Genomic DNA, 25591 nt, shown 5'->3' with positions numbered 1-25591 from the left:
CTGAAGTGGTGTCTTCTTGAAAGTTAGCTCTGTCAAGGGAACAACAATGGTGCAATATCCCTTGACAAACCTCCTCTAATAACCAGTAAGGCCTAAAAAGTATTTCACTTCTGTCTGGGTCTTGAGGGGAGTTCCCAAGCCAGGTTGGTTTGAATCTTGGCCAGCAGGGGCTTCACCTTGCCACCTCCCATTTAGTGACCCAAGTAGACCACTGAACCCTGCCCTTTGTGGCACTTACTGGCCTTAGTAGTCAGTCCTGCCCTCTGCAGAGCATGAAGCACTTCAGTGAGGTAGCACTGATGGTCCTTCCAGCTAGAGCTGAAGACCGCAATGTTTTCTAGGTAGCAAGCACTGACGTTCTCCAACCCAGTCAGAACCTGGTTCAGCAACCTCTGGAAGATGGCAGGAACATTCGTCAACATGAGCATGACCCGGATCTGGAAGTGCCCTTAGGGGGTAGAGAATGCAGATGTCTCTTTGGCTCCCTCGGTTAAGGTAATTTGCCAGTACACAGAAGTTCAGTCAAATGTGCTGAGGAACTTGGCAGCAACTAGCTGATCTTTGAGCTTATCAGCTTGGGTAATGGGGTGGACATCTATACTGGTGACTACATTGAGCCCATGGTAGTCCACTCAGAACCTACGTTCTGGAGTGACACCTGGAAGGACAACCTTGGAGACCATACCACTAGGCTCGACCAAGGGCTTTTTGAAGGCTCAATAACCCCTAACACCAGCATTTTGGAGACCTCCTCCTTAATGCTGGCCTTGTCAAACAATCTGTAAATTGTATTTTTTAGAGGCAGGCTGTCCCCAGTATCAATATCATGGGATAACCATGTAGTGAGTCCTGGGGCAAGGGAGAACAAGAAGGAGAAGTGCTCCAGCAACTGGCTGTCTCTCTATTGGTATAGGGTCACTATAGGGGAGAGGAGAACACCCTCCACTGACCCATCCTGCTCCTTAGAAGAAAGGAGGTTGGGGACAGGTTCACTCTCCTCTTCCACCCCATCATCAGTTACTAGGAGCATGGTTAGCTCAGATCTCTCCGGGGCTTGAGACGATTAACCCTAAAAGGGTTCCTGGGAGTCTTGATGTCCACAAGCTAGGTGACATCACTCTTGTGTTCCCTCACCTCACAGGGGCCAGACCAGAGGTCTTTCAGGGCCTGCAGGTCCACAGGTTCCATCACCCATACCATTTGGCCTGGCTGAAACTCAACCAGAGAGGCATTCTGGTCATACCACTTTTTCATGTCCACCTGGTTGGCTTCCAGATTCTCATTGGTGAGATTCTGAAAGTGCACTGTCCTGTTGCGGAGTATCATTGGGGGAAACACCAACACATGGGTTGAATCAGGCTTAGGAACCTTTGACTCACTAGACTGGCGACCATTTTCCCAGTAAATCAAGCGATCACCAGAGGTGTTGCCAGCTGCCTGCTCTGTGGACCCACAAGAGTAGGGCATTCTTTCTGCACTTGGCAGAACTCCTCCCTTGTAGGACCCCCTTCCTTTTTTGCCAATTAGTCATTTTAGGTGGGTTCATCCTGTTTGGCCACATCGTCCCCTCTAGGCTATAAGGCATCTTCCTCAGGGTCAGCCTCCACTTAGACCATGGGAGTTTCAGGAGTGGGTTTCCCATGCCCCTTGCCTTTCCTCTTTTTGGTAGTCTCTTGGGCCTTATTTCCAGGCTCTAGGTCCTCCTGACTACCCTCCTGGGCTGTCATGGACCTTTTGGTCAGGCACACCAAGTCAAGCAACCCTAACTTCTCCAAATGGGACCTGAGTTCCACCTCCTTCTAGGCTGTACAGTTTAAATCATTGCCAAGCAGAAAATCCACATGCATGGATGGACTCAAAGCTACGGTCAAGGAACCTGAGACCCCCCCCCCATTTAAAGGGATCCATAGCTACTCTGTATTGATTCTCACAGTTGTTCGTTGCAACAGCTTGGTGGAATTTATTCAGGACTTCCTGCTCTGAGGAACCAGACAGGGAATGCACCCTCTTCTTAAGCGTTCTTGGGTACACCATCCCTGGGACCAAACTATAAGGGGAAAGGGTATCCCACCTCCCTGAGCCCTATTAGGCCTTGCGGACCCCTTTCCCTGGGGTGGGATTTTATTATAAAGGGCACCAGCCTGCATGGCCCTCCTACCTGAGCCTATTTAGGCCCCAGGTCCCCATCCCTGAGGCATTTCTAACTTATAGGTGGGTGCCCACCTGGGGCACCCACCATCAACGTTACTGGGGGCAGTGGGAGGGCCCCTGGGCACCCGTGGCTCCTGTCTGCTCCCCTCATGGTGCAGGAGCTGGCATTGATACCACCAGAGGGTGCAGCTGTTTTCTGCTTGCTCCATCTGGGCAGGAGTGCGGGCAGGGATTTTTTAACACAAGTCTGTTCCCAGCAGGCAGGAGCATGTTTAAATCTCTTGCCGACTGGGAGCAGGCTTGCATGTTTGCTACCAGCTGGTGGGAGATTTACAAATGCCCCTGCCAGATGAGGGCAAACATAGGTTCCCCTGCCCATGCTTGTGTGTGCATAGAAACTACTGGGTCCGAGGGCTGGGCTCCATGGGACACAGTCACTGAGCTGGCCCTGCTTGATTGGGTAACTGAGCCCCTTTTTATGCTCTGTGATTGGGGCTGCATGGCCCTCTCTCCTTTTATTTGAATTTCAGCTCTGGGGATGGTGGCCCCAGGGCCCAATTAGCTTTCAGGAAGGGGGTCACATGCATCTTCCCTCATTTAATTACTGAGCCCTGGGGATGGGGCCCCCAGGCTATTTTAAGTATTCTGGGATGCCACTGCAGGACTAGGGGAGGTGGTATCCCTACCCTGCTCCCTATGTATTTTTTGTGTGTTTTTTCAGGACTCAGGATTAAGTTCTGAGTCCCAAGATGACTGCCACCACTTCCTGGTTGATATGGTGGCAGTCAGTGAGAGCTCAGCTTCTGTCAGATCCACAGAGCCTCCCAGTCCCTGGATATACAACATTTTTTAACATTAATCGATCAACAACTAGTAAACAGATCAAATGCTAAAAAACACTCTTTCTCGACCAAGATCTAGCTTTCTACCAAATTAAGTGTAAATCCGTTCAGTGTTTGGGCTGTAGCTGTGTCTAAAGTCCCTATGGCAAAATGTAATGGGATAATGTGTTTTGGGACCCCCTATTTTTCTTGGTCCCCACTTGAAGGCTCTCCCCAAAACTTTTCATGCACAAACTAGTCAAACAGTAGCAATTTTTTAAAAAGATTTGTGGAGGTTCATCAAACGATGCCAAAGTTGTTAGCAACACAAGATATATATATAAATATATGTATATATATATATATATATATATATCTCCAAAACCAACAATTGTCAGACAATTGATTTGTTGCACTCCAGGAGAGTTTTATTGCTTCTATCCAACGAAGTATAAAGAGACACCACCAACCCGTTTCAACCTCTCGGTCTTGATCACATCACATCTCTGGCCACAAAGTATTCATGAAGAAAGCCGAGTTCGTACAGGGAAATGCACAGCTCTGATTGGCTGCCAAAATGCAAACCAAGAAGTTTTGGCAGCCATCTTGGGACTCAACTTGAGCTGAGCCCCAGCAAAAAAAGAAAAAAAAGAAAAGGGGTCAGGGTAGGGACACCCTGACCCCTTAGCACTGGTGGGGGATGTCAGAGGGACACCCCCAGAGGAAAAAACACATTTTTAAATTATTGTTTGCAGTGAGTTTGCAATATTCATGAATTTGCAGCAATTTTTTAAATAAAATAAAACAAGTGTGGGCTTCCTTGCTTGTTTTGTTATAGGCCCCCGGGTGAGTCAGTTCCGGGGGCATTGAAAATGTAGTGTGGGGGGCTTCCAGACCCACGACAACTCTTGGAACCACCACCTTTTGAAGCTTTCATTTTTTTTATATGTGGGGGGACATGCCCTGTACCCTGGGGACTGCCACCTCCACAAGGCTTTCCTTTTTATCCTTTTTATCCATGCAGGGGGACCTGCAGCCCCCCTGCTGCCCTGGGGGCAAGCACCTTCCTGGGCCCCTGTTTCCCTGGGGACTGCCACTTCCCCAGGAAGTTATTTTATGAATATGCGGGAGGCTTGTAGGGCCCCCTCTGCCCTGGGGACCACCACCTACCCAGGACTTTCCTTTTAAAATATGCTGGGGGGCTCATGCCCCCCTGCTGCCCCAGGGATCACCACCCCCCGGGGAAAATATTTTAAAAAAGAAAGGGAGTCCTTTGGGACTCCCAAGTCCTGGAGACCATGATCCTCCAGGGCTATGTCCTAGTTGGAGGGTGTCACGCGGCCTCCCTCAAGGAGAGACTGATGGCTCTGGGGACCACTACCCCCCCAGGGATGGCTCCTGCTATGTCCCTTGGTGCCAACCCCCAGGACATAGCTGTTTGCTGTGGCTTGGCTACAGCTCTAGACAGCAAGACGTGTAAAGCTGGTGCCATTGTCAAAATCCAAAGGTTAATCTATGTACCGTGCACTCAAGCAGGAAGCTGCTGTCAAAAATATTCATGTCTCTTTCCTCTCCAAGTCTAGCCCTAAGATAACTATAACTCACGCTCCTGCCGTGCACAGTTTTTTCATCCTGCTGTCAGAAAGTGGACTTTGTTTGCATTGCATGGTGGGGGGTTGTCAGCTCCCACCAACCAAAATCAACAGCTCTGTCCCTGGGTTGGGCCCCCTGGGACATACCAGGAGGTGGCCCTGGGGAGTGGCAGACACCAGGATCATCTGTGGCTCATAGAGGGGGACCACTTGGCCCGCCTCTCATGTTACACAGCCCCGGGGAGTTGATGGTCCTAGGGCTTGGGTTTTCAAAATTGACCCCCTTCATTCTTTTCCCTGGGAGTTGGTGGTCTCAGGGCTGCAGGGGGCCACACAGCCCCCGCATTTTTTGTCCTTAGTACCCCAGGAAGGTGGTGGTCCCTGGGGCTGGGGAGGCACATGCAGCCCCCTCGTACCACAGTTTTGTAAAGCCCCAGAGAGGTAGTGGTCCTCAGGGCTGTAGGGGGCCACACAGCCCCCCTTGCACCATATTTTAGTAAATCTCCGGGGAGGTGGTGGTTTTCAGGGCTGCGGAGGGTCAGGTGCCCTGCTGCATTAAATTAAGACTGCCCCCAAGACATGGCTTCAGATTGAAGAAGAGCAGAAGCCTGCACTTTAAAAAAATAAAATTATTGGATCCCCGATGAATCAGTGCAATATTTAAAAAAAAAATGCTTTTTAGCTCTGAGATTCCCATGTTAATTTCCATAGACTCTTTACACGTGCCTGCAGCCCGAACCACTGGGAAGAATCACACACCAAATTTGGCAGAAATCTTGCTTTCACTACGCAGATGAGCCTTTTTGGGATTTAATGAAAATTCATTCAGTAGTTTTGTAGATAGTAAATTAAATCCAAGTTTGTATATATAGGGTTGCAAAGATTTTGCGCTGAATTTGTGACTAGTCACGAATGCGCACACAAATAAAAGCGCAGTGATTGTCTGGCTCCAATCTGAGCAGAAGTTGTGGCCACCATTTTATACTATAGGCACGGTTCCCGGGGCTTAAAAAAAATGTGGAAAACTGGTATGAAAGGTCAGGTTGGATGTAACTTGACCCCATGTTTTGGCTACAGAGGTGCTTCTTGGACACAGTATGGGCATAAAATGTCAAAGGAAAGTTTTTTTTGACCTACATGCGATATTTGTGGATTCATTGTGATGCTTAGCGTGGCTCTCGTGTAATGTCATGAAATATTTGTGAATATTGCGCTACATCGCTTCTTTGTGTTTCGGGTATGCGCTATGCTGCGAGCGCGGTATCCTAGTCTCCCTGAGATTCCACTGACATGCTGCGCGTTGGAGGTGCTGTGGAGAGTGCAGTCGCCGATGAAGCTTATCACTAAATTGGATGGTTGTATACAGGAGCAGGGGGAGGGCTGGTGCTTGCTGCTAGGGCGAAGTGGGTGGCTGATGTGGGGGAGGACATTTCGGAGGACGTCTGGAGTGCATGCTGTGCGCATATGAGAGAGCTATCACCCAACTATAGGCTGCGCCTCATTCACTTTAAGTTTCTGCACCGCTTGTATTACACTCCTCGAGGCTTGTGCGCTATGGGGCTACGAGCGGATGACACTTGTGTAAGATGTCACGCTCCGGACCCTGGCTTTCTCCATTTGGCGTGGCACTGTGCGGAAGTACATGAATTCTGGTGGGAGGTTTTTCATGCGATTGAAGGGATGACTGGACTGGAGTTGACTCCTTCTCCTGTGCTGGCGCTGCTGGGTAAGGTGGACGGGGTGCCGTTGACGGTGAGGAGATTAGTAGGCATGCTGCTGCTATTGGCTAAGCTCAGGGTGGCAATTTGCTGGGGCCGGGGTCGACCCCCTCAAGTCTCCTATTGGCTGCGTTTTTTCAGGAACAACTGACAATTTATTGGGAATTGGCGCCGGAGGGCTCCAGGCCACGTGATATTTGGGCGCCTCTCCGATCCTATCTTACGTTGGGCATACCTAAGGAGCTCCTCTGCTGACTGGGCATAAATGTGGAATTGTCTGAGTCCTCGATCCTGTGCATTGCTGTTGATTGGGATGACTGCTGATGGTACTGTCTGCTTCCTCCCCGGCCTCCTTGCTCTTCTCTGTTGTTTGTTTCTTCTGTGTTCGCCCCTTGGGCTCGGCGGCTTGCTGAGGCTGGTTCGGCTACATGCTGTCTACAAATGGACATTTGATATCGCTGCTGGACTCTGTTTACTAGAAGACAGTGGACTACTCAAGACACATGGTACTGTGAGTGCCCGGTGATACTTTGTGGCTGAATTGGCTGTAGTTACGTTTATTTTAATGATATGTGGGCTGAAGGGGTTCCTTTGTTTGTTTGTATGTTGTAAGTATAAATGAATAAATTAAACCAAAAAATTGTGAATATTGCAAAAAGACCACAAAAATGACCTTCACACACTCTCAGACACTAATGCATCCACCTATACACCCACAGAGGTGCTCATGCACACACTCACAGACACACTCACAGACTCATGCATGCACTCAAAGACCCACTGATGTGCTCAAACAAACACTAACAGACGCACTCAGAGACTCATGGACTCAGTCAGAAACCCACTGAGTGACTCATGGACATGCTCACAAAATCACTCAAAAACTCTGCACCCACTCAAAGACCCACTGAGGCTCTCATATACACATTCAAAGACCCACCCAGAGACTTATGCATGCAGTCATAGACTTAGAGACGCATGCACCCACTCACAGACTGATTTATGCCCTCACTCACAGTCACTCAGAAACTCATGCACCCACTGACAGACCCACTTAGACACTGTCATACACAGTCATAAACCCACTCAGACACTCCATGCACTGACTCATAGACCCCCTCAGACACGCATGCACCCACTCACAGACCAACTCAGATACTCATGCACCCACTTACAGCACCACTCAGACACTCATGCACCAACTCATGGACTCCTTCAGACACATATGCATCCACTCAGAGACCCACTCCAGCACTCAAACACTCTCTCACAGACCATCTCAGATACTGATGCACCCACTCACAGACTCACTCAGATTCTCTTACAACCACTCACAGACTTTTCCACGCACTCCCAGATTCACTGATGAACTCATGCAGTTGTGAATTTTAAAAGTGTTGGTGAGCATTGAATGTCTGCATTTGTTTTTTGTATTTGCAACATATTCACAATTTTTTAAAAACATTTATGAAAAGACATCTTAAAATAAAATAAACTAGTTTGTGATATAGTGTGGCTCTAACAACTTTGTGTTTTTTGTGTAGTGGATGATAACTACCCATAATATAGGATGCAGTGTTTCAGGTTCAGGTTTCCATGTCAAAGAGCAGGTTGTTATTGCAGATAGACCCATGTTACACCCCCCAGGGAATGCTAAAACAGTTTTATTAAAGTTTCCTGGCTTTGTCTATCTGTGAACAGAATTTGACCATTTCCACTTCTGCCATTGACTTAGGTTGGAGACTACTAAGGCAGTATGAGGAACAAGTGAAAAGAAGTGAAAGGCTGTTAAAATGGAGGGAAGGAGTTGTTTATGACAAAGGATATATTTTATTGAATGATTTTAATAGCCAGATACTTAAATTAGGTTATTATTTTTGAGAATAAGCAAGTACATCTGTGATTGTTTATGGTTAAAGTAAAGAAATGTAATGTAGTGGTGCATATAGTTACATTTGAAAAGAGTCAACCACACCTGCTGCATTTCACTTGCACAGTAATGTCCAGTTTGTGAAACATAAGCTTCAGTTTTTACCATGTGGTTCTAGTGGGTTGCTATGGACACCCTGCCAAAGGGCTGTTGGGGAAAGGCTATTAGAGATATAGTAGAGAATCAAACTGAGATTAGAGGTCTTCAGTGTTTTTATGCAACAATTATGTTTTCCTATTGAGGAGTTCTTAATGAAATGTAACATAGTTTAAAAGTAGGGAAGTGAAGCGAAAAAGAGTTAAGAAGCAATAGCCATTCAGAAGTGCAGTAATAAAAGATAGAAATGGAAGGCATGTTTTGATTTGCTGCCTATACCCGTATAAGAGAGTGCAAAGTTGAAAAGGTTGCCATTAATGGTTGCTTTGTTTGAGATATTTGAAACTATCTGATAAGAATTTGACATACAAACTCAATTTACAGGTATTTAAATTAGATTAAATTATAAAAGAATGCAATTTAAAATGTATATCTATATCTCAGGTTGCAATAATTATTATGCAATATAGGGATCTGTGAGTGGTTGTGTGTCTATTCTTATATATTTCACCAGTATACATGTGATGTGCTTGTGTACAAGAATATTTTTGTGTAGATGTTTGTAGTTGTAGACTCCTTTATTGCATTGTAAATAAATACTACAAGTCCCATAATCCATAGTACAAATAGTACACTACATCACACATTAACAATTAAAAGTATTCAACTATGTACTACATACCTATTATTGAGGGTGTAAGTATGTCATAGGGAGCCTGGAAAGTGCTTAGATAGTAAGACATGTCCTTTTAAATTATAGTGAGTCACAAGCATACTTTGGTACTTCTATGTTTAGGAAAATGTGCAGTGGTACAGTTTTATACATAAGTAGAAAACTATTCTAATTCGCCAAGAGTGTGAGGGACAGACAGAGGGGATCATTCTGACCTTGGCGGTCCATGACCGCCATGGCGGAGGGCGGCGGATGCACCGCCAACAGGCTGGCGGTGCTTCCTGGGCGATTCTGACCGCGGCAGTAAAGCCGCGGTCAGAAAAGGGGAGCCGGCGGTTTCCCGCCAGTTTCCCGCTGGCCCAGGGAACCGCCATGGCGGCGCTGCTTGCAGCACCGCCATGGGGATTCCGACCGCCTTCCCGCCAGCCTGTTTCTGGCGGTGTCCACCGCCAGAACCAGGATGGCGGGAACGGGTGCCGTGGGGCCCCCTAACAGGGCCCCACAAAGATTTTCACTGTCTGCTGTGCAGACAGTAAAAATCGCGACGGGTGCCACTGCACCCGTTGCACCCCTTCAACTCCGCCGGCTCCATCACGAGCCGGCTTCATTGTTGAAGGGGCTGTCCCGCTGGGCCGGCCGGCGGTCTTCTGGCTGTCGCCCGCCGGCCCAGCGGGAAAGCCGGAATGGCCGCCGCGGTCTTTCGGCGGGAACCGCTTGGCGGGCGGCGACCGCCGACCGCCGCGGTCAGAATGACCCCCAGAGTCTTGTAGATATTTAGGGGCATATTTATACTCTGTTTGCGCCGGAATTGCGTCAATTCCGACGCAAAACTAACGCCATATTTATACTTTGGCGTTAGACGCGTCTAGCGCCAAAGTCAAAGGATTTTGCGTCATTTTTTAGCGTGGACACCTACTTTGCGTTAATGATATGCAAGGTAGGCGTTCCCGTCTAAAAAATTTACTCCGAGGCATGTGCGCCGTATTTACACTCCCGGGCAAAATTCACGTCCAGCCGCTTTTGCGCCGTTTTTTAGCGCCTGGTCAGGGCAGGCGTTAAGGGACCTGTGGGCTCGGAAGGAGCCCAGAGGTGCCCTCCCATGCCCCCAGGGACCCCCCCTGTCACCCTTGCCCACCCCAGGAGGACGCCCAAGGCTGGAGGGACCCATCCCAGGGACATTAAGGTAAGTTCAGGTAAGTATTTTTTTATTTATTTTTGTGTGGCATAGGGGGGCCTGATTTGTGCCCCCCTACATGCCACTATGCCCAATGACCATGCCCAGGGGACAGAAGTCCCCTGGGCATGGCCATTGGGCAAGGGGGCATGACTCCTGTCTTTGCTAAGACAGGAGTCATTTCAATGGGGGTTGGGAGTCGAAAAAAATGGTGCAAATCAGGTTGAGGCGATAAATTTGCCTCAGCCTGACTTGCCCCATTTTTTGGCGCCCAAGCTCCATATTCCCCTACGTCGGCGCTGCCTGGTGTACGTCATTTTTTTTCACGCACACCAGGCAGCGCCGGCGGCTAACGCCGGCTAACGTCGGCTAACGTCATTGAATAAATACGGCGCCCGCATGGTGCTTCAGAATGGCGTTAGCCGGCGCAAAGTTTTTTGACGCAAAACTGCGTTAGCGCAGTTTTGCGTCAAAAAGTATAAATATGGCCCTTAGTGATATGACTATTTATATAGGGAACTTCTAAGACAACCTAGACTCCCATCCAGAGAACTAATCCTTTAAACATGGGTTCTTACTGCTGAGCCTGACCTAGTAGTTTTAAATGTCAGCTCGAATAGGCACGAGGAAACCTGCTTGACAAGTCCTAAGGTGTCCTTTTACTACAAAAAACTCAGACCTCAGCTTGATTGTAGGTAGGCCATGGGCCATGAACCTTTTTAATTAAAAGGTGAGACATGTCTTTGACTGTTTCACTGACTTGAATTTGCACTGGCAGATTACTATGCCCAGTAACATATCCAGAGTGCCACTCATACTGCTACTCACGTAACTTCTTATAAGCAGATAGAAGCACAAAGACACGCAGTGTAATGCTGACAGACACTCATACATACATGCACACATGCAAACAGCAGCTCAGAAGCAGTTGCTAACTGATACACTTACTCACATATGTACACAACTGGTGATATAGCCTAGTGTCCTATTCACATAAGTAGTCCTTTAAACATGAGTTAGGCCTACTACACCTGAGCGTGACTCAGTAGTTTTAAATGTCAGCTTGGCTTGGCACTAGGAAACCTGCTTGACAAGTCTTAAAGTGTCCTCTTTCTACCAAAAACTCGCAGCTCAGGCTATAGGTAAGCCATGGACCATGATCCTACGTGATTAAAAAGTGAGTCATGTCTTTGAGAGCTTTACTGAATTAGATGTGCACTGGTAGACCCATATGCCATTTATATGTACAGAGTCCTACCCATACTATAACTCACATACCTAATTCTAAAAGGATAGAAGCATTCAGACACGCAGTCACAAACTGAGAGAGTTATTCGCACATTCATGCCCAAATCCAAACAGGAGCTGTGAGTAGTGCAGTATCAGAACCAGTTGCTAACTGATGCACTCACTCACATAAGTAGGCAACTAGTGGTACAGCCTAGTCTCCACTTTAGAGATGTAGTCCTTAACACATGAGTCAGGCCTACTATTCTTGAGCCTGAGTGTTTAGTTTTAAATGTGAGCTAGTGATTCTAGAAAACCTGCTTGATAAGTGTAAAACTGACCGCTTAGTACAGAAAAGTCAGCCCTCACCTAGGATGTAGGTAGGCCATGGATCATAGCCCTGTGTGATTAAAAGGTGTGACATTTCCTTGAGAGTTTGACTGACTTGGATATGCAGTGGCAGACCACTATGCCCAGTTATATATGCAATGTGCCACCCAACCTGCAACTCATGTCCCTACTTATAAGAGGATAGAAACACTCCAACATGCAGTGATACACTGAAAGAGACACTCATACATTCATCCAAACAGCAGCTGTGCATAAAGCAGTATCAGAACCAGTTGCTGACTGATACATTACCTTACATACGTAGTCAACTACTAACACATTCTAGTCTCCCATCCAGACAAGTAGTCCTCAACCATGGTTTGTGCCTACTACTGCTGGACCTGAGTGTGCAGTTTTAATAGTCAGCTGGACTTGGCACTAGAAAACCTGCTTGAGAAGTAATAAACTGAGGTCTTACTACATAAAAGTCACCCCTCAGCTATGCTGTAGGTAAGCCATAACCCATAGGGTTATACTATTAAAAGTTGAGATATGTCCCTGAGAGTTTCACTGACTTAGATGTGCACTGGCAGACTATTATGGCCAGTTATATATGTGACATGCAGCGAGACGCTGAATGAGACACTCATAAATTCATGCATACATCCAAACAGCAGATGTGCATAGTGCAGTATCAGAAGTAGTTGCTAACTGATACACTGACTCACATAAGTAGGCAAGTAGTAAGGCAATCTACTCTCCCATGCAGAGAGATGGATCAGACCTTCTACTGCTCAGCCTGCATGTGTTGTTCTAAACATCAGCTTAACTTGGCACTAGAAAAGCTGCTTGACAAGTTTTAAACTGAACTTCTAATGCAGAAAAGGTAGCCCTTGCCTAGGTTGGAGGTAGGCCATGGACCATGGCCCTATGTGAATAAAAGGTGAGATATGTCCTTGAGAGTTTCTTTCACTTGAAAGTCCAGTGGCAGAACCCTATGCCCAGTTGTAGAGTATGCAGAGTCCTACCCTTACTGAAACTTATGTACCTACATATGAGAAGATAGAAGCACTCAGACAAGCAGTAAGAAACTGAAAGAGACATTAAAACATTCATGCACACATCCAAAAAGCAGCTGTGCATACTGCAGTGTCAGAAGCTGTTGCTAACTGACTCACTCACTCACATATGTAGGTAACTATTGAGACAACCTAGTCTCCCATCCAGAGATGTAGTCCCTTAAACATGGGTCAGGCCTACTAGTGCTGAGCCAGAGTGTGTAGTTTTAAGTGTTAGCTTGACTTGGCACTAGAAAAACTGCTTCACCACTCTTAAACTGTCTGTATACAATAGAAAAGTCACCCCTCAACTAGGCTGTAGGTAGGCCATGGAGCCTGGTCCTATGTGATTAAAAGGTGAGATATGTCCATGAGAGTTTCACTGACTTGGATATGCACTGGAAGACCTGTAAGCCAAGTTATATATAGAGAGTCCCACCCATACTGCAAGTCATGTCTACTGAAAATAGGATAGCAGCACTCAGACACCGAAAGAGACACTCATACATTCATCCACACCTCCAAAGAGCAGCTGTGCATAGTGTAGTATTAGAAGCAGTCGCTAACTGATAGTCACTCAGATATGTAGGTAAGTGCTGACACAACTTAGGCCCTCATTCTGACCTTGGCGGTCGGCGGAGAGACGGCGGTCGGACCGCGAACAGACCGGCGGTATTAAAAATGGCATTCTGACCGCGGCGGTCACCGCCGCGACCGACCGCCACTTCCCCACTCCGACAGCCACGGCGGTCATGACCGACGGGCTGGAGTCTGCGCACTCCGGTCCGGCGGTCGACCCAAGACCGCCAACGGTATCATGACCCTGCTTACCGCCGCGGTTTCTGGCGGTCGGGAACCGCCATGCGAACCATGGCGGTAGGCACTATCGGGGCCAGGGAATTCCTTCCCTGGCACTGATAGGGGTCTCCCCCACCCCCCACTGCCCCCCCGAGTCCTCCCCCCACACCCTCCACCCCCCTGCCACCCCCCAGAGGTGGTACGAACCCCCTCCCCACCCCCACCCCGACATGCACATACACGCACCCTGACATGCACACACCCCCTACATGCACATATACACACCCCCTACACACACACATACACAACGGGGACACATACCCGCACACATACATGCCGACATGCGCACCCGCCGAACTACACACATTGCCCATAGGCACAGCAGCACTCCCCGCCCGCATGCACGCACTCACACACCCCCTCTACACACTCCCACGCACACCCCCATGCACGCACACATCACACAACACCCCCCACCCCCTCCCCTCACGGACGATCAACTTACCTTGTGCGTTGGTCCTCCGGGAGGTGACAGGAGCCATGGGGAGGTGACCGCCAACAGAAGACCGCCAACAGAAGACCGCCACACAGAAATGTGGGTCGTAATTCTGTGGGCGGTGTTCTGCTGGCGTGGCGGTGGAGGTTGACCAGTCTCCACTTTCCCGCCGACCGCCAGTGTGGCTGCTGGCGGTTTTCCGGCGGAACGCTCCCAGCGGTCAGAATGCGCACAGCGGCATACCGCCGTGGTCGGCGGTCTTCACCGCGGCGGTAACTCGGCGGTCTTGCGAAAAGACCGCCAAGGTCAGAATGAGGGCCATAGTCTCCCAGCATAAGAAATGAATAGTGTAAGAGTGGGTATATTATAATAATACAACTGTTTATGTAGCATTTGCTTTCTTAAAATATGTAATTAAATAGTATGTATTGAAAAGCTAAATGTACTCATTTGTTTTTTCTTTTCAGGCATCAACTTCTACTTGAGTACCCACAGCTACAATGTCAACAAAAACTGTGAGAAAAAACACAGAAGCAAGGATACTATGGCCCTCATTCCGAGCCTGGCGGGCGGCGGAGGCCGCCCGCCAGGCTTCCCCCCTCCGAAATACCGCTCCGCGGTCGTAAGACCGCGGAGGGTATTCCGAGTTTTCCCCTGGGCTGGCGGGCGGTCTTCACAAGACCGCCCGCCAGCCCAGGGGAAAACTCCCTTCCCACGATGACGCCGGCTCGTAATAGAGCCGGCGGAGTGGGAAGGTGCGACGGGTGCAGTTGCACCCGTCGCGTATTTCAGTGTCTGCTTTGCAGACACTGAAATACTTTTAGGGGCCCTCCTACGGGGGCCCCTGCCGTGCCCATGCCATAGGCATGGGCACGGCAGGGGCCCCCAGGGGCCCCGCGACTCCCCCTCCCGCCATCCGGTTCCCGGCGGGAGAACCGCCAGGAACTGGATGGCGGGAGGGGGAGTCGGAATCCCCATGCCGGCGCAGCATGCTGCGCCGGCTTGGAGGATTCCTTTGGGGCAGCGGGAAACCGGCGGGAGACCGCCGGTTTCCCTTCTCTGACCGCGGCTGAGCCGCCGCGGTCAGAATGCCCCGCGGGGCACCGCCGGCCTGTCGGCGGTGCCACCGCGTCCCACGGCCCTGGCGGACTTGTTCCGCCAGGGTCGTAATGACCCCCTATGTCCTTAGAATTGAGAAAGAAAAGGGGCAAAATGCAGAGACTATGTTGGAAGAGAAAAAAGCTGCTGTCTAAGAAAACAAAGAAATGTCTTGAAAAAGCATGTGGAAAACTGCAAAGTGAGTGAAATCAAGTAAATAAAAAGGAAATGTTCAAATCAACTTAGAAAGGAGAAAAAGTACTTCACATGAAGACTAAAAAATCATACAATGAAGGACAGTTTAAACAGAAGACAGAGGCAGTTTAAGAAAATCAGAGTTAGAATATTCCATAATTGGGTAATTCAGAATCTTCTAAGAAGAAGAAGTATAAAAGGAGAAGCAAAGCATTGAGACAAGTGGAACATGTCGAGGCTGTAGTAGATCAGGCCTTTTCAAGTTCTTGAAAAGCTTATACTAATATAGCTATTATTTGTCAGGAAGGTGCTAATATAAAATCTGGACATACATTGTCTACTTAAGGTGTGAAACTTTATGGATGGAATGCAATGACACCAACTTTGCATTTGAAGCAAAACTGCTTTTTAAACTGCAAAATTATTACCTTCTCTTTCCAACATATATTTATGGAAAAACACTAACATTTCACAATTCTTCACCAAAGATTCTCAGTGTTTTACACATCATTCGACCTACCTGGGATGATGTGTTTAAAGAAAATATACAGAATGTAAGAAATGTTATCTCTTCCATGAAGAAGTTAATATAACATCTGGACACTACTTACATTCAAGCAGAAATTACCTTATAAACTACCCAAATTTTGCCATCTCTTTCTTGAATCCAAATTGTAAGGACAATTGCAACTAAAAAATGGAATAATTCATTTCTGAGACTTCTAATACAGTAAGTTAAGGCATCATATAGCCTAACAAGGCTTATGTTTTCATAAGGGATTTCAAATATTAAAGTGGACTTAATACAAGAACAAAACAACAAAGCACAGGAATCATACCGAACTGGAAAAAGAGATGAGAAACTAAAAGGCACTACAAACAACTATCTTATGCAGAAAGAAAAATACTAATACATTCAAAAAAGTTAAACATATTATAGGATATTGAACTACTTTTGACAAGGTAAACATGGATGCATATAATATCACAATCAAATTATTATGAAATTCATCCAAAAAAATATATGATATTCAATCTTATTGTAAACATCCTGCGGCCTATCAGGGGTGATGTCTTCAAAAATGTTTTCAAAACAGAAAACTCCTTTGTTTTACTACTATTGTACCAGATGTACTAATAACAAAAATAACCTTTGTTCACACATGAGTAGATTAGTTTACAAACAGTACCTACTTCAGTTATTTAAGTGTTTGTATTGATTGCAATGCATAGTATCACTTATTTGTAAAGATTCACTGTGGAGCTTTGAGTTTTTTTTTAACTATCCATGTTATTTTTTCCCCACTGTTCATTGATGAAAATGTATACATATTTGTAGTGCCACATGAGTATTTGATGAAGTAGTACTGGGCAGGATCATCTTGGACAAAGAACACTTAACATTCTTTACTACTATTCAGGTTTGGGTGCTGTGCATGGAGAATAACTCTCATAAGTGTATTGCAACTTTGCTGATGATTGTTTCTCCAATTATCTCAATGAAACAGCTGCTCACACTCCCACTCACATACTCATACAACCACCAATCCTTCCACTTATTGACCTATACAGACAGCCACACCCCAAGTCAATCACTGTCATCCTGACTTACACAAACACCAACTCATACAGCTACTGTCTCACCCACTGAGTTATTCATGCAACAACTCATAAACCCAGTTGCACATTGAAATAGACACTCACCAATACAGCAACTCACACACTCAGTCACTCACTCAAATAGCCACTCACAAAACAGCTCACTCAATCATACAGCCACTGACACATCCATTCACTCACCCATACAGCCACTAAGACAACCACTCACTCAGTCATGCAGACATTTACACATCCATCAACTCACTTATACTGCCGATTGGATAAACATTCACACAATCATGCAGACACTCAATGTACTCAGTCTCTCACTGATATGTCCACTCACACAAGCACCCACTCAATTGTACAGACACTTACGCAGTCAGTCATTCACCCATACAGCCACTCAGACAAGCACTCACTCAATTATGCAGATACTCATACACTCACTCATACAGCCACTCACACAGTCAGCCACTCCTTCATACAGCCATTCATACAACCACTCACTCAATGATTCAGACAATCATACCTTCATTCACTCACCCACATAGCTACTCACACAGCCACTCAGTCACTCATACAACCTTTGACCCACCGAGCCACTCAATCATGCTGCCTCTCACACACCCAGTCACTCACCCATACAGACACTCACACACTCAATCACTCACCCATAGAGCCTCTCACACAACCACTCACCCAATCATACAGGCACTCACACGCTAAGTCCTCACTCATTCAGCCTCTCACACACCCACTCATTTACCCATGCAGACATTCATACGACTACTCAATTATTCATGCAGACACTCACACAGTCAGTCACTGACCCATACAGCCACTGACACTCACACTGGCTCAACTATACAGCCAGTCACACAAGCACTCACTCACCCATACATCTTCTCCCACTCCCACTCATTCACTCATGCAGCCTCTTACACTCCCAGCCACTAAATCATGCAGCCTGTCACACACCCAGTCACTCAATCATACAGACACTTACACTCCAACTCACTCAACCACACTGCCACTAGCATGAACACTCACTCAATTATGGAGACACTCTCACACTTAGTCACTCAACCATACAGCCACTCACTCAGTCACTCATCTACAAACACAGACTCACTCATTCATTCACTCATGCAAACACACACCCATTTACTCAATCATGCAGACTATCACACATCCAGCCACTCAATCATAAAGACCCACACCAACTCACTCACTCACACAGCTACTTACATGAATACTCACTCAATTATGCAGACACTCACACACTCATTCACACCTACAAATGCATTCACACACCCATGCACTCTCTCATGCAAACTCTCACACACCCAGTCACTCAGTCATGCAGACTTTCACACACCCAGCCACTCAATCATACAGACACTTACTCACCCACCCACTCACACAGCCACTCACATGATCAGCCACTCAATTATATAGACACTCACACACACTCAGTCACTCACTCATACATTCACTCACACACACAGTCACTCCCCCATAGAGCCTCTCACACACACACTCACTCACTCATACAGCCATTCGCACAACCACTCACTCAATAATGCAGAAACTCATGCACTCACCCACACACTCACACAGCCACTCACAGAATTATGCAGACACTCACACACTCAGTCACTCACCCATAGAGCCACTCAAAGATTCATTCACTCATCCATACATGCACTCCCACACCCACTTACTCACTCATACATCTTTTCAAAAACACAGTCACTCACCCATACAGACTCTCACACAACCAATCACTCACCCATACATCCACTCACACACTCGGTCACTCACTCATACAGCCACTCACACACCTATTCACTCAATCATACTTTCAGTCAATTGTACAGCCACTAACTGAGCCATTTGCTCAATCAAACAGCCTCCCTTCCATACGCAAACACACATATAACCTATCTTATTTTAACCAAGAAATGTATTTCTAACAAGAACCATTTTAAAAAAAAATGTTTTTGTTATTTTCATAAACTTTTGTAAATTGTTTTGTTATTCATTTTAACCCCATTGGTACAAGTGTCAGCCAGGTGCGGGCCACAACCATTGGCTGACACCGGGGAGGGGTTTTAAAAATCCATTCCTGTCACAGGCACTAAGCTCTGGCACACCAGTGGGGTGACGTTTTTATCAGTACAAGTTGGGGAACACTGGGTGGTAATCAGTTTGTGGATCCCTTCATGTTCCTGTAGTTTACATCACAGAAATGCAGGGAAAAATTGTGCTTTTATTCAAAATTTTACGTTTGCTGGGAATTCTGGGGAACAAAATCTTTCAGGAATCCTCACAAGTGATACCTCCCTGGACTTCCCTTGATGTGTACTATTCAGAATTGTCTGGGTTTGATAGGCTTCCCTAAATGGTTCCCGATCCCATGACTAATTAGTACACTCACTTTAGTGATCATTATCGCCAAAATATGTTTTGGGACCATCCCTGACTCAGGACCATGGCCTACCCACACAAGGGAGGTGCCATTTATATTGTGGGGCTAGGTAATGCTGGGTGGAAGGAAGTTTGTGTCTCCCCTCAGATTCAAGAACTTTCCATCACAGAAATGTGGGGAAAAAAAGTGTATTTTAGCCACATTTTGAGATTTGTAAAGGATTCTGGGGGCCAGAACCTGGTGAGAGCCCCACAAGTCACCCTATTCTGGGTTTCCCTAGGTTTCTTGTTTTAAAAAATGCATAGGTTTGCTAGGTTTCCCTAGGTGACAGGTGACCTATAGGCCAAAATCCACAGCTCGGCACTTTGCAAAAAAAATGTGTCTGTTTTCACTGGAAAAATGTGAGGTGTCCATGTTTTGTTTTGGGACGTTTCCTGTCATGAGCACTAGACCTACACACATTTTTATCCAGAGACTTAGGGAAAGGCTGGGTGGAAGGAAGCATGTGGGTCCCCTCATATTCCAGAAGTTTGCATCACTGAAACGTGACGAAAATTTACTTTTTTAGACAAATGTTGAGGTTTGCAAAGGATTCTGGGTGACAGAATCTAGCGAAGGCCCCACAAGTCACCCCATTATGGATTTACCTAGGTGTCTAGTTTTAAAATATTTATAGGTTTCCTAGGTTTCCCTAGGTGCAAACTGAGCTAGAGGCCAAAATTGACAGCTATGCACATTGCAAAAAACATGTCAGTTTTCATTGGAAAAATGTGATGTGTCCATGCTGTGTTTTGGGATATTTCCTGTTGCGGACACTAGGTCTATCCACACAAGTGGGGTACCATTTGTATTTGGAGAATTGGGGGAATTTTGGGTGGAAGTAAGTTTGAGGCTCCTCTCAGATTCTAGAACTTTGCACAGCTGAAATGTGAGGAAATTGTGTTTTTTAGAAGAATTTTGAGGCTTTCAAAGGTTTCTGGGTGACATGAACTGGTGAAAGCCCCACAAGTGACCCCATTCTGGATTTTCCTAGGTGTCTAGTTTTCAAAGATGTATAGGCTTGCTAGGTTTCCCTAGATGCTGACTGAGCTAGAGGCCAAAATCCACAGCTAGGCACTTTGCCAAAATCGAGTCAGTTCTCAGTGGAAAATGTAATGTGTCCACATTGTGTTTTGGGGGTGTTTCCTGTCACGGCCACTAGGCTTGCCCACACAAGCGAGGTACCATTTTTATCTGGCGACTTAGAGGAACACAGAATAGAAGAACAAGTGGTATTGCCAATTGTCTTTCCCTACATTTGTGCCATCCAAATACAAGAAGTCATTTTGAGAAATACCCTTTTATTCACATGCTAGTGTAGGTACTCCCGAATTCAGAGATGTGCAAATAACCACTGCTTCTAAACTCCATATCTTCTGCCAATTTCGAAAATACATAGGTATCCTTGAAACCTATTTTTACTCTTTGGGCCATATTTATACTTGTTAACGCAAAACTGCGCCACCGCAGTTTTGCTTCAAAACATTTACCGCCGGCTAACGCCATTTCGTAGCGCCATGCGGGCGTCAAATTGATACTTTGACGCACGGCGGTGCAATCAACAGGTGGGAGTCATTATTTTTGACGCACACCGCGGTGTCAAGTTGTAAAAGAAAACGACGTTAACACGGCGGAAATGACTGTGGGTCGATTTACGACACCGCAACCCGGATATGTGCCGTTTTTTGACGCAATAGCGTCAAAAATACCCGCGAACACTGCAAGTGCACCAGAGGAGAGCCAAAATGGATCCCAGATGCCACTACAGACGCCAGGAAGATGACAGCAGACCAGGAACCAGCCAGGACGATTCATACAAGAACCAGGACATTTATAGAAAGAAAAGAAAGTGTCGCTTCAGTGCAGAGGAGCAGGAAATCCTGGTTAAAGAGGTGACGGAACACCAGCACCAACTGTTTATCACCTCAAAGTTGCCAATCAGTAGGAGAGAGGCCATATGGCAACAAATTGTTGACAAGATTAACAGTGTGGCTGAAGTACGCAGGACAGTCACCGAGTGTAAGAAACGCTGGCATGACTGCAAACGCAGGACCAAGGAAAAGATGGCCCGGAACAGGAAGGCAGCACTGCGGACTGGAGGTGGGAGTCCAGCACACCAGGAGGCCCTGGACCACATGGAGGAGATGGTCGCAGCCGTCATCCCTGAGGAGATCGTCACAGGGATTCAAGGACAGGACAGCGCAGACTACCACGAGACAACACACATGCAGGGTAAGTCGCATGGGGAATTAAAATACAATAATGTTGACTGTAAGCAGGGGGGGAAATACTTACTACACGTTGCATGTAAGTCATCATATACATGGAGTGGCATGGGTAAAGGGGTACTGCAGGGGGGCATGGCCTGCACAAACATAAGCTGGGGCACAACATTACACTACACCAACAACAGTCCCATGGGGGCATGCTGTCATGCCAACAATGGAGCAAAGGGAAAGCCTCGACAGGAGGGAAGGCCACTACGTCAAACTTACATCCTGGCACTCGTCAGCCAACATATCTCCTACAGTAACTAGGGCCCTATTAGCAATCTTCTAGCTAAAACGACAACTGCAATGTAACTGCAACAACAGTTGCCACTACCACCTCTGATCTTTGTGCAGCTCAAGTAGCCAATGGCAGTAACCTCCCCATGGAACATACATACCTAAATTAGGGGGTGAGGATGACATCTGCAACAATCTCCTGAAACAAGACAAAGGCCCCAGTACACGCAAATGTCAATGCCCATAGGTGTCACAAACATCAGCCAATGTAAACAACAATAGGAGTGACACACCACTAAGGACACACCCATGCTGCATATGTCAGGGTCCTTCCTGTGCCTGGCAAAAAAGGCAACATCACAAATGTCATACTGCTCAGACAACAGCATTGAGGAGGGGACACATGGAACTGGTCACTGAAATACACCTGAACAATCAGAGGAAGAAATAGGACACTGATACGAATATCAGGGAATCCAATGTAACACACATTACCAAACATCAGCAGGACACATTAACAATATCAACATCCATATCACATCATAACATTGCCATGCATAGGATATGCTACATGTCAATTACAATTAAGTCAATGTGAACTCTCAGGGATTGGGGCAGGTCCTGAGAGTCAAGTGTGCTGCCAGGACCAGCAGAACACCCACAGCCAGTGAAAGGTCTCACCATGAGAATGGATATACACGGAGGGTCGAGTAGGACAAAAAGGTGGCTATTCTCTATTTGGCATAAAGCAACACCTAGAGTCGATGAGGCTGACAAGTCTGATAACTCAATAACATACATGTGACACACAGGTGGGCCATAGGCCTGGAAGAATGCCCATCTGAAGGACAGCAGATATCAATACAAAACAAGATCACAAAGTGAATTCATCAAAAGGCAGGCACGTCACGTCAAAATTGTCACAACACAGACACACTAATTGTACCCTGTTTCATTGCAGAGGAAGATGGATCTCCTGCCGATATGCCTGTCCCAGATTTCCCTGATGACATGGATGACGAGCCCATAAACATTCCCCAGGAGACCATCCAAAAGGTCCTTGAAACCCTCCAAACCCCACCTTCAGTCACAAGGAGGAGCACAGAACAAGCAGCCAGCGCAGAGGAACCACCCACCACCCCAATTGCAAGACCTGCCAGCTCCAATACAGCTGAGGACTCTGACGACACTGGCACCAGCTTTGAAAGAACTGTAGTTGGAGTACAGCGGAGCTGGCCAAGGAGGTGCGGGTGGGGATGCAAACTATGGCAGCCAGCCTTGAGGGGGTGCGCTCGTGCATAATGTCATCTGCAGATCAGGCAGCAGGTATGCAAGCCCTAACATCCATACTGCAAGGACTACAAGAAACTGTCAAGGAATTCACCACTGCAGTAAGGGAGTTGCCACAACACCTCGCACCCCAAACATTCCACTGCATGCACGAGTGCAATCATGACTCCCTCAGGGCCGACCTGGCTGCCTACCATCGTGATTTGGCTGCTATTCTCTAAAACCAGCAGACCCTCCTTGCTGCAGTACTGCCCTTAAGACCTTCACAGGGAACAGCGACCGGGATGTCTGACTCCACGTCTTCTAACACTGAGGTGTGTGTTGCCCCTCCACAACCAACAACAACAAGGACAAAGCAGGCAACAAACACATCAGAAGAAGAAGACATGGAACAGATCACATTCACACGGAAGAGTACCCAGAAGCACTAGTTCCTGCACCGTGGCCTACTTTGACCAAGGTCCTACGTTTTGTCAAATGCCAGTCTTACAACAACTATACTCAATGACTGTTCTGCAAACCACTGTATAACTTGTCAGCATGCCCAGTTAATGTCTCTCTCCTACTAATCGGCAAATCCTGCCCCTCTGCACTATCTGTAACATCACCCCACCATGTCAGTAGCATTATCTACACCCCTTCTGTAGGATCACCATGTAAGATTGCACTAGAACGGACTCAGCAAACATGGACAATGTACATATTGAACTACAGCACCTATCAATAAATAGCACTTGCACACTAAATATGTCTCTGTGTAATTTGACACATCAACTGTGCAGTAGATAACACAAATGTGCCTGTGTGACAATCATGTTTCTTGTCAATACAACTGTCCTGACATCATGTAGACAGATACATCTGTGCAGTGGGCACGATTGCATCATAGCCTGCCCATCCTGAGGAGAATAACTGATGAAGGGAGAAACCACACACCATCATGCAGTGTTGGACAGAATAATGCTTCATCAAGAGAAATCAAAGTCAACTAATAGTGGCTGATAAATGTTGTCACCATGCAATACTAACACATTGAACTATGCAGTCTAATCTAAGCAAACACTACAAAACACAGCATCAATCAACCTTTCTGAGTAAACATCCAAATAGGTAATCATGCAGAATTTTTGCACAAATGATCTATGTCAGTTATGAAGACAAGAAGACAAGAGTGTTAACAAGACCTCATCTTCAAAGATGTCCCTGAACATCACACTACAGTCCAACCTAAAAATGTCCCCACAATACCAAGTCTGGAAGCACACTTTGTGACGTAGAAAACATACTCATCGACCAAATCCTTTGTGATCCATGTCAACTCCGATTGGTGGTTCTAAAAATAGTGGATACTTACCAAGGTAGCACTGGGGATGCTGCCATTTTACACCGCAGTTTGTTTTTGTATGTAGCATAGGACACAAATGTCATAGAACAACAATCATCTACACTGATGCCAAGGCCATGATCAAGTAGCAGTTAACACATAATGCAAAGGGTTATCTATATATTTATTCCAAACTAATCACACCAGAGGCAACTAAGGGAAAAGTCATACCTACACTAATCTAACCTGACTACTCATTACCCACAACTGTCCCCAACTAACCTAAGCTAAACTTACTCTTCACATATAACGAATCGATCTAAACATCAACCCCCCACCCACCATTATGAGACAGGACACATGCAGGACAACACATACTAACCTACACACATACTATACTATCCTAAACAATCATATATATATATATATATATATATATATATATATATATATATATTTTAAACACACAGGAACCCCAACATTGACTCCCACCCACCCACACACTTAATAAGGAAAAGTAGAAAGAATCAGGACCCCCCACCCTCCTCCCTAACACTAACTAAACTAACAACCTATACTAACCTAACACTAATCCCCCAAGCCCACTAATCATGATAACAAGGAAAGAGGAGGGAGGGGAGGGAATAATGTCCATTGAATACATCAGTCCTAGAGGTTGGCCCTCCGGAGGGTCCGCCTGATAGACCTGACCCGCTTCTTGATGTAGGCGACATCCTGGCTGAGATTGTCCACCTTCCTTATAACTTTGTCCATTTTGCGTTCGAAAGCCAGGAATGCCGCAGGGTAGATTGGTGGTGCTGCTGCTGTTTGGGTCCCGGCAGAGGTGCTCTGTGGGCGTGTTGAGCCTAGCCCACTGGACTGTCCTGCAGCTGTCACACTGCTGGGGCCTGGGTGTGCTGCAGAGGCAGGGACAACTGTCCCCACTGTGGCTGGGGCCACTTGGGGAGAACCGGTGGTTGTGGTGGTGGTGGCTGTAGTGGGCAAGCTTGGGCCACCTTGTGGTGAAGCCCACCGTGCTCC

This window comes from Pleurodeles waltl, chromosome 5 (genome assembly GCF_031143425.1).
Source record: "Pleurodeles waltl isolate 20211129_DDA chromosome 5, aPleWal1.hap1.20221129, whole genome shotgun sequence".
In the NCBI taxonomy this organism is placed as follows: Eukaryota; Metazoa; Chordata; class Amphibia; order Caudata; family Salamandridae; genus Pleurodeles; species Pleurodeles waltl.
The sequence above is the reverse complement of the archived record's forward strand: the minus strand, read 5'-3'. Positions refer to the sequence as shown.